This window comes from Phalangium opilio, unplaced genomic scaffold (genome assembly GCF_054372755.1).
Source record: "Phalangium opilio isolate 3A_F unplaced genomic scaffold, DU_Popi_V2 ptg000039l_2, whole genome shotgun sequence".
Classification (NCBI taxonomy): domain Eukaryota; kingdom Metazoa; phylum Arthropoda; class Arachnida; order Opiliones; family Phalangiidae; genus Phalangium; species Phalangium opilio.
In genome coordinates this window covers 1577057-1588016 of record NW_028324163.1, presented here as the reverse complement: position 1 = coordinate 1588016, position 10960 = coordinate 1577057, and the positions used below count along the sequence as shown (strand labels likewise).

Sequence of the window (10960 nt, the reverse complement as noted above, 5' to 3'; positions counted from 1 at the left end):
AATGAGTGTATTATTTCACGCCAAGGAATCTGGTCAAATGGACGAGGGAACGCTTGGGTTGAAGGTCAACATGCATCACACGAACCAAACAACTTTAAAAACTTGGCAGAAGTGGCTGTCAGCAGGCGTTGCAAATAATACCTAACGAACTAATGGGTTTTGCGGCGTACTTTGAAGATACTTATATAGGAACTAGGTGCCGTGGGCCGTTATTTCCTATTTCATTTCGCCTTTAACACGAACGTGTTTTTCGCCAATATGACCCCAAATCCCATAAACGCTTAGGGTAATAGCGATCTGTCTTGTGACATGTAAGCAATACTAATTAACTGGGGTTTGTCTTTGTCGCGCCTATTTTATTAACAGGTCGTAGTGCACAATAGCCATTTCAACCAGTGTTTCAACAAAAGAAGCCATTGGTATTGGATATGTGTCACAAAAGAGAAGGAATATTTCCCATGTCTGTAACTGCTTTCATTGTGTTTTGGGATAATAACACCAATGTACAGAACAGGCTAAAATGAAACTTACAAGTTCCTGGTGCTTCACTGTTGGAGCAGCTTGCTTCTGCCTGTGGTGCAGGAACTACAGGATCAATACAGGATTTTGGAGGGCCACTACCGGAGCCTACTATTAATAACCATTCATTTTCATTAAAGGAATAGAAAGATAATTTTTTATCGTACCAAAGATGGACGAAAAGGATGATAAAGTTGTGGAGTAGTCTATAAATGGTTGCAAAATGGCATTTATCTCCACATCCAAATCCTCACTACTAATTGAATAGGAATCCCGCCATTTTAATACTGTTAACAACGTTACAAGCAAAACATAAGTTTAGTTCCACAAACCTTTCAGCCAATGGGTCCGGAGTTGATGGTGCAATGCAAGAAGACCTGTGAAAACAATGTTTTAATTGTTTCGCTCTTGATCATATAAACAATGTTCTGAGAAAAAGCACGTGCGGGTCATATTGAGGAGCTGACGATGGACCTGCATCAGACTATGCAATCCAGTTACGACCAAAATCATAGGCTCGAGAGATCCCTTGCATTGAAACTTTCGGAATCAATGCGGAAATCCTCGCCTCAATGGGTAGTAGTACAATGCGCGGTTCTGGGGCATTGGTACCACCACCAGTTTTACGTCTCTCCTGAGCAAAGGTTGACGCCTTCTTACGTACAACTCGTTTCAGGTTGGCCCACTTCTTCTTCACCTCCGCGTCCGTGTGGCGTGTGCTGCTGTTGCTGCACAGCGTTGAGGCGCTCAGTGATGCGACTCCACATCTTTTTGCGCCGCTCAGGGGTACAGCCATACTCGTATAAGTCCAGTGATGGAACGGCCTCCAGCTGGGTCACCAACGTTTCAATTTCGTCTTGCGAAAATGGTACCTTCTTGGACGAACTTGACATTTCTTGAAATCTCAGTGTAAATCATGAATAAAGGGTTAGAATACAACATACTGAAGTACACATTTCTAGCAGAAAAGCTCAGTGGTAAAAGTAGTAAGGGTATATATTACTACAGCTTAGTTTTAGAGGACTAACACATGTTCCTGCAGATTACAGGAAGAAAAGTGACCTAGGGTCGAAACATTGTTGAAAGATAACTATGAAACGTATTGCAAACATAGGGCAAAGCAGCAAACCCAAACAATTCATTAGCGATTAAAAACACATTGATAGCAGATAGTCCACTATAATATATGGTTATATTTCAAAGGAATTGTACTACTACTTTTACCTGTAAAGGTTAAGACTACACTACGTTCACAGGCCTGCCTACAGCCACAAATAATTGCTGAAGATATTCGCATTATGGTAAACGACTTGCTTACTTGTAGAGCTCAGTAAAATGGGTTAAGAACATACATGGGGTGAATAGAAAACTTTAAGGTCATTAGAAGTATGTATTTAATTAAACATCACAAATCGCTGATGATTTCTGTTTGAGGCTTAGTAGTTGTTCATTTCGGCTTCCATAACATTCAAACCCAACCGCCAGTCGAGGACGCTACTTCGTTGCCGTAGCAACGAAGGCGGGGCTTAGGTTAAGCGTCATTGCTCTATACCGAAAGGATTAGACGTTTAATTGCTAACGGAAGTCACAGGACCTTTATACTAGAAACTTTATCGAGAAGACTTCAACTACCAGTTGTCGGAAAAATTGAATTAGAGCTACATGTAGGAAAGTCAAACTTACAGTTAAAAGCTTTATGGACCCGAATCAATGGGTAAAAGTGATAGCTTTAGAATCTGTGGCTTTCAACACGGTGGTCTTCACTGTACCAGGCGAGGATATACGAAGAACCCTGGAGAACAAAAAAGCTACAAACAGGAACTCAACAGAAGATAAAGGCATTTCTCTATTTATCGGATCCGACAACTACTGGAGAGTTATAACAGGAAGAATAGAAAAGCTTAACGAAGATGGTCTCGCGGCCTTGGAAAGTATTTTTGGATGGGTAGTTCAAGGACCTTTCGAGCTTTCTAACCAAGCAGAGGGTCAGGAAATGAATTCGGGCAGCGCTCTTAATCCGATTCATGCGGAGGTTGGGGAATCAGAAGAAATTTCAAAAGGCTTTCGCAAGTTTTTCGACTTGGAATCGCTTGGAATCTTGGACTCGGCAATTAAAATAAAACCGTCGGAGGAAAAAGCCAAAACATCGTTTGAAAGTACCGTAAAGTTTGAAGATGGCCGCTACACTGTCAGGCTTCCATGGTATAAGATTGATCACTGAATTACTTTAACGGGAAAAGAAGACTCTACTGCATCATGGACTAATTATGCTCAGTATAAACAGGGTTCGTACACGACCGGGAAAAGTCAGGGAATTTGAACAAAGGCCTAAAATGGTCAACGAATTTGTGAAATAGGTCTAAAACGGTGAGGGAAATTTGGAAATAGGCGTTAATGGTCAGTCTAATTTGTGAAATATGGCCAGGGAAAACTTGGAAAAATCAGGGAACTTCAAGGCAAAAACTTTGTACGAACCCTGATCAAACAAACTTGCCCTTGCAAATTTTAAAATAAATTAAATCTTTCTTATTTTAGACGTGGAATCTTTTGAGAGTGATGGTTTATGGCATGAAAGCATTAGTAAAGGATTTCACAAGAAAATATCCTGGTTATTACCTGGCTCCTCTTCGTTTAAATGGAAGCGCAGTTGAAAGTTTATTTTCAGAGTACAAGTTCAATGCTAATGGAAAGCTATCTGGGGTTAATTTTACTTACGCTCGAAAAAAACCTATTAACACTAACTGAAGTGCATGGTCATCATCACTCTAGCAAATATTACAGAACTGCACGACTGTATGTGAGCCGCAATTTTTCAAAGTTCAACCAAGGGCGTGTGATCAAAAAGAAAGCTATACTTCAGAGTCTAAATAAGAAACACTTCAAATAACCTGCCAATTTTTTAAGATATTTCATTTATTTTCAAATGTAACACAACATAAAATTAAAAATCACATTTAAAATCATTCACGAACTTTGGTTTCGATATAATTCTTCTTGAGGACTGTCCATTATCTAAAATAGGACATTTAGAGTTTTCATTTGAGGTTTGTTTCATGGACTTCACATTGTACCCTCTCTTGAAAAGTTTAACATTTGGCTTTGATTCTTTGGTCTCTGGTTTCACTAAAGTTTTATTTGAGGAATATAACACTGTGTCCTTTTTATTGTCCATTTCAAACATTTTGGCACTTGGTATTACTTTTAGGTTGTATTTAAGGGAAATATCACAGGTTTCTTCTAGCTTTGTTCGGCAATTGCTTTACAATCTTTGGATTGGGTTTCTTTACAGGCTTTTGTTAATTTATTTCTTGGGCGCCCTCTTTCTCTAGGTTCTGTCTTATTCCCTTCTGAATTCGCGATCGCTTTAGGTTTTGATTTCTTAGCATTTTGGCACGGGACTTTATTTATCTCAGACTCTATTTCATTCTCCAGATTATTGTTTTTTGATTTATGGTTGGATTTTCTCCTATTAATTTTCTTTTCTTGTAATCGAGTCTTAGCTGTCAAACTTGTTGAAGGGGTGGCACCTTTTGAAATAATATAAAGTTCATCCCTAAGAGATGCGCAACCTTTACTCATTTCTTTTTTGTTTTGACTCTCTTGGGATTCCTTCGCTTTTAGCCAATCGATGATATTGGCGTGAACTATTTCCCTGGTCAATTTTTTATAAAACATACGCAAATCATTTTCCGGACGATCTGTTATCTTTTTGGCAATTTCAAGGACGTTATCCGCTAATTCTTTAATAATATGGCTTTCATATTTACGTAAACCATCGCCGTTAAGATAACTTATTTTCGAATTAAGTTCCCTTAAAAATGGTTTTAACTCTTCTCGTAGAAATTGCATTCCTCCATCGTCTCTCATTATCATACCAGAATAATTCAAATTCATTTTATCTTCACGATCCATACTAAATATCCAGCTTAATTCAAAGAGTGTTCTACCTTGTTCAATCTGTTTATCACTTAATAATTTCTTTTTCCCAGAAATTATACGGTTTTTGAAAACGCTTCTTAATCTGGATAAGCAACCACCTCCAAAGGAAACGTAGCTCCTATCATATTTATCATTAAGATTGTCGTACTCAAAGCTTTCCATAACACTCGTTATTGGGAAATTCTTTTCATGGAGTTCTATACTTGTAGTCTGACTAGGTTCTATGCATTCATTGTTCGACATTTCAGGTTTTCCTACTGTATACGAGTCAGGATTATCACAGATGTCTGAAGTTTTAACATATCTATCAAGGAACTTTGTTCTCGATTAGGGCTCGGTGAACGAATAATCGTTTTTCACGATTAGAGTGTAATACATTTCCCCAAAACTGATACTATTTGTTATAAATCTCTAGAGCGGTTAATCAGTGCAAGGTTATTCACGTAGGATTAGTCAATAGAATATTGTACCTTTGTTTGTTAAGAATACGTTAATCGACCCGACGAAATTTTTTTAAATATTCCAATCGAATGTTGCGAAGTAAACGAAGTCGTTTTTTATCGTAAAAGTTGGGTTTTTTCATTGAATACACTTTACGTTATCTATATGCGCATGCATAATATCTGTAGCTATTTTTTAATTAATTGTGGATATAAACACTCGGCTACCTATTAATTATTTTATTCCGGGCTTTGCTAGTGGAGTGGTTAAACAAAAGGTCCAGCTTGATCGGTATAATTATATCATCGTGTTAGCATCGCGCGAAGCGGTTTAAAGTTTATATTTGTTTGGACCCGTGTGATCCGTCGTTCTTGCGTTATCATGGCCGGAATGGATAGTGTCACTTCGGACGATATAGCAAAGAAGAGAAAACTGCGAAGCCCAGTGTGGGATCATTTCAGTATTGAAGATAATATGGCTATATGCAAATATTGTGATGCGTAAGTAATTAATATTGCAATTTAACGTTAATTATCATATAAGATAGATCCGATTGTGAGATTATAGGGTGTCATTTAAAGGGAAAGTTTATGCAATGTAAAGTTTGTGGGGTATTACCCGACATTTGGTGCGGTGACGTCGTGAAATGAGCCTTTGTCCTCTACCTGTACAACATGTGATATCATGTATGGGGACCATAATTTCTACAGTCCTTTTTTATAGACAGTCCTTTATATTTTTATAACCCATTCATAAGTGGTGTTTTTACGCGTAGTACATACAAGCGATAGGTAGGTCTTATAGCAAAAACGGATTTATGGGATCCCATAAATCCGTTTTTGCTTATAGCCATATTCAATTTTAATTGCTACATACAGGGGTTTCGGGAAGGTTTGAAGAAATTAAGGGGCGTGTTCTTTAGGCCACATTGAGTAAAAACCGTCGTATGATCCATTGTCTTCAATTGCTTAGTCTCATATTTACATGTCCTCAAAAAGTGGTCCCAAAGCAAGGAAGTAATCGTAAATGGGTAACTTTTATTCGGTTTTTGACCAAATTGTTTTCCGATTGTATGATTAATTGCATAAGACAGGACTTGAAAAAAAGGTAAACTTTACCAACGAGCATAAGCTCATAACTGAACATTGAAAGCTAATACTGTAATCACGCCAGTAAGAAATGTATATTTGAAGTATATACGTGCCGAAATCGCGCGGTTCTCTTCGATAAACTACGTCTTTAAGGTGTCCTCAGAGAAAAACTTCGCAAGGGTGTTACGTCCGGGAATCTCGCTTGCCGTGCCAGCGGACCGTCACGACCTATCCGCCTCAAGGAACACGTTAAATCCAGATGGATATTGAGACAAGTGTTGTGGTGTATGCAATATGGTGCGCAACCGCATTTTACTCTTCCGGTCAGAACCCATCTAATTTTAACGTACACTTTGAGGTGGATAGGTTGAGGCGATCCGGTTGTATGGCTAGCAGGATTTCCGGACTTAAATACTTGCGATTTCGTTCTCTATAGGGACACTTTAAAGACGAAGTTCTCCAAAATGAAGTGCGAGATGTGGACGAGATATGAAGAAACCATTTACGAAAATCTACGAATCTTTGAACGGGTAAGGCAGTCATTTATTAGACTGACCCAAGATTCCACGTCTTTAAAGACACCTTGAGTTCCAGTACTTCAGGGCAAACGTACATTTCTAACTATTATGCTTACATGTTAAACTAATTGTCCGTTATCGATGTTCAGTTATTAGCTTATGCTTGTTTATAAAGCCTATTTATTATTGTTTCGTGTCTTACGCAGTTGATAATGCAATCGGAAAAGAATGTGTTCGAAGACACAAGAATTGTTTTCCATTTAAGATTATTTCCTAGTTTTGGTAATCAATTTATTTAGGGCCTGTAACTGTATAACGAAGCAAAGTAGGACCATGGTACATAGAATGGTTTTTACTCAGTTTTCAGTTGGGTCTAAAGAACATGCCCCTTAATTTATGTCAGACATTATAAAATTCACTGGTATTTAGTGGAAAATATAAATTGCTGGACAACCCTAAACTTCAGGGAACTAGTCACCTTAAGTATCATCTCGATAAGAAACATCCAGAAGTGCAGCTTACTCGTGTAGTTACATCGAAGGTATGTTTCTGAGTTTGACAATTTCATCCTATTCGCGGCTATCTAGCAAATAGACTAGAATTTTGGCACCATTAGGAAAGTAAATCGGCCGTAGACCATGCAAATGATTGCCTTTCGCGATGGGTCGCGGAAACCGATCAACCCTATACGGTTGTGGAACATCCTAAATTCAAAGAACTTTTAAAGTCAATGAATCCATATAACACTGTAATAGCTGAAAATATACCACAATCCGCCAAAGTGCTAAAATCAAACCTAATGGCATCTTTCGAAAATGAGACCCAAAAGATTGTCGAATTATGTAAGGTACGAACGTTACAAACGGCTTTAGAAATATAATGTATAATATCCATTCGTAATCTGTGTTAAATGTTCAGACGATCCCGGGGCAAGTGTCATTTACCATTGACGGATGGACTTCAAATAATCGCATACCATTTTTGGGCATTACGGGACACTGGATTGATCACAACTGGACATTAAGATCGTGTCTGTTGGGATTTATTCATTTCCCCGTACGGCACTCTGGAAAACATATATGTGAAGCGTTTACTACTCTTGTAAAGAAGTTTGATTTAAAGGTCTGAATTTCCCATTGTATGTCCATCGTCGAGTCCATTATTGTTGGATGTTCGGTTAATGTTTATTTATTGGTGTTCTATACCATGTCTACCTTTGTTAAAATATTGCGTTTAATGTATAACTAATTCAATTTAGGTTCTGGCAATAACCATGGACAATGCATCAAACAACGAAACCTTTAGCCAAGAGCTAGAAAAATGTAGTCAAGATATTGAAATACGATATAGTTCGCAAACCCGAATCCGATGTTTTGCTCATGTATTAAATCTAGCAGTACAAGACTTACTTAAATGGTTACAGTCCCAGCCAAAACATGACGCCGAGGAGCAATACATTGACATTGACGAAGAGATATTTACCAGTGGTGATAGCCATGTCGGCAATGCAGTTGCCAAGGTTGTTGTTAATAAACTTCATTTTTTCCTTGCCTTAAGGTGCTTCTTTGGTTTGCCGTAAGATGTGTCTTAGGGTTGTTTGAAGGTACTTGTATGTCTATAGACGATTGGTTTAATTTGTTGCATTTCTTATGTCAGATCAGGACGATAGTCACGAAAATACGTCAATCAGTCATTCGAGAACATCAACTCTCTGAACTTAATGTCTCATTCGGCCTCGCGGATTGCAAAGTGATCCTGGACGTCAAAACTCGTTGGAATTCGACGTACGCTATGCTTTCCCGAGCATTAAATTTGAAACAGGTTTGGCAAAAGAGACATATCTTGGAGCAGCCTCTTTGTAACGTTTATTATATCCAATGTCATTTGAAGTCGTTAGAAGCTATGGTACAGACTGACAAAGATTTGCGGAAAATTGCCCTTACTGAAGCTGAATGGGAAACTTTGACAGGATTATTAAGCGTTCTAAAGGTGTTTATATCCGACGAAAACAGTTAACCTTACAAAACCTCTAGCTCTAACGCTAAGTTCTAAATCCTATACACCTATACTACTGGTTTGAAAGCACTGAAATATAGAACGTGCGCCTTCTCACTTTTTAGTTATGGACATCGTTTCTTTGCTTGATTCCTTTACCTATCATCCGTTTTACTTTTAAGTTTCAGTTCATTATAATTCCGTTACGTTGTTAACATTGTTAAACATTTCAGGAGTTTGATGTGGCCACAAATCTAATTTCATCCGCAAAATATCCAACCATATCAATGGTTATGCCTGCGTATCACTGGCTCTTAGATAAGTTGAACAAAGAGTTCCAAGACTCGGTTTTTCAAGATGCTTGTGGAGTTGCAAGAGACAAGTTGCAAAGTTACCAGGCGGCTTCGAATATCGACGCATTTTGGATAGCAATAGGTAAGAACACTTTAGTGATAGCCTTATAATTATCTTTATCTGAAGGCTAGATTAGAAGGTTTCAATTAAAATTGTAAAGGGGACTCATCTACTTGCACCAGACCTTTAAAGAGGCCTCAAGTTTTGATGTGTTGTTCATATTTTGGTTAACAGCCATTCATTTATTTTTAATTTGTGCTCAGCTCTGGACCCAACTTTGAAAATGGATTTCATTCAAAAGAACTACAGCAAAGCCATGGGCAAATCCATTAAGTCTATGATAGTAAACGTATTCAATACATTTTACGAAAGCGGTCAAATTGTTGCTTCACATGCTTCTGATAATGAGGGGATTTACGCATTCTATCCTAAACGACCAGCTAGATTGGCTCGTGGCTCGGAACTTCTTAAATATTTTAAAGATGATCTATTGCCGCCCAAAACAGATATTCTACAATGGTGGAAGGTCAGTATGCAAAGCTGTCTGAATTAAGCTGGTCGTGTCTGTGGATTCTTAATTGAAAACCAGTTTTGCAACTATGGGTCCCAAATTTGCGAGAGCCCTAATATAAATAAAGTTGCGTACCATTCGCTATATTATTCTCAATTCATTTGCAGGCAAATGAATTAAATTACCCGTCTGTCTCAAAAATGGCTAGAGATTATCTTGCGATACCGGCAACTTCCGTCCCTGCAGAGAGAATATTTTCTGCGGGGTCAGATTTAATTACACCAAAGAGAGGAAGTCTACAAGCTGAAACTATATCCGCTATGATGTGTCTAAAATGTTGGTGGAGAGGTCAGGATACAAATACAATGAAATCAAAAACATCTTGAAGTTGAACCTTTCTAAACATATATTATTCAAGTTTGAATAAAGTTTTCAAACCGATGATCTAAATAGTGCCAATTCTTTCTAGAGGTCTAATAATTTCATAAAATATTATTTCATACTTGGCTTGCAATAATACTTAATTGCAAGACGACGCATCTTCCACATAATTAACTAGAAAACATGAAAACAGCTATTGAAATCGTTAACCTGCTGTTTGGATAAGAATCGTTTGCTTATTCATCAAAGCCTTTGAAGTTATATAATTATTCGTAAATAATTGTAATTTGTGAGAGAAATTAAACGAACAAAACACGACTAAAGTTAATTAATTATTCGGATTATCCACAAAGAATCGCGGATTTATTGGTTAATTGCTCAATATCGCCGAGCCCTATTCTCGATACTGCCATAGGTAATTAACTGCAGTTTCTCAACATCTGATATTGTTGATGTTAATGGTGTAGCATCCTTAGGCTTTAGCAAAAGAGTGGGCTCTTGAAAATGTTGGACAATGGTTTCATACCAATTAATAATGGTGATAGTGGTTTTCTCTATTGATGTCTTCGCTTCTTTCCTTTTCTTAGAAGGATTATCAGGAGCATGGACAGTTTCATAAGTTTCGTAGAATAATGTTATCAGATTCTTAATAAGATATTCAAAGGTTTTTCAACGAAAGTATTATGCATAATATTAGACTACTCCATTGGACGTCAATGCTGTTTATAAACTTTTTATTGCAACACTTGGCTACTATGACTGGAATGCATTTGACAATGTTCTCCTCGTTCATGTTCCTTGCCTAAATATATTACAAAATGTAATCCTGCTTTAATGAAAGTTGAATTTTAAATTTAAAAAATAATAAATAATGTTATGATAAAACGTTTTTAATAACAGTAAATATAAATAAAAAACGTACCTTATGAAGGAAAACGTCAAGCCTAGGAAGTTGGAAAATTACACTATAGCAGAGAACGCGAGGGGCACGTTACCGCGGAGTATTATTGGTTTATAGGGACTACATTTCGCTGTGAGTGGGTTTTTCTATGTGTCGTTGCGTGAATTTTCTGCAGTTTTTTGAGGTTGGCCAGACTGTTCTTACGGTCCCTTGCCTATATGGCTCCCTTCTCTCTTATTCCCTTCTTCTTTAACTTCTTATTATTATTTATTTTACAGGAAAGCATCAGCTGCAGCGCCAAAAAGTGCAC

General features: G+C 37.5%; 1 long non-coding RNA gene across 1 annotated transcript; it reads left to right on the top strand.

The window, feature by feature from the left end:
* Positions 1-9237: 9237 nt before the first annotated feature.
* On the top strand, positions 9238-9812 carry LOC149680204 (uncharacterized). The gene is made up of 2 exons (XR_016365611.1): positions 9238-9383; positions 9536-9812. It is a non-coding gene; the product is annotated as an uncharacterized LOC149680204 (long non-coding RNA).
* Positions 9813-10960: the final 1148 nt, after the last annotated feature.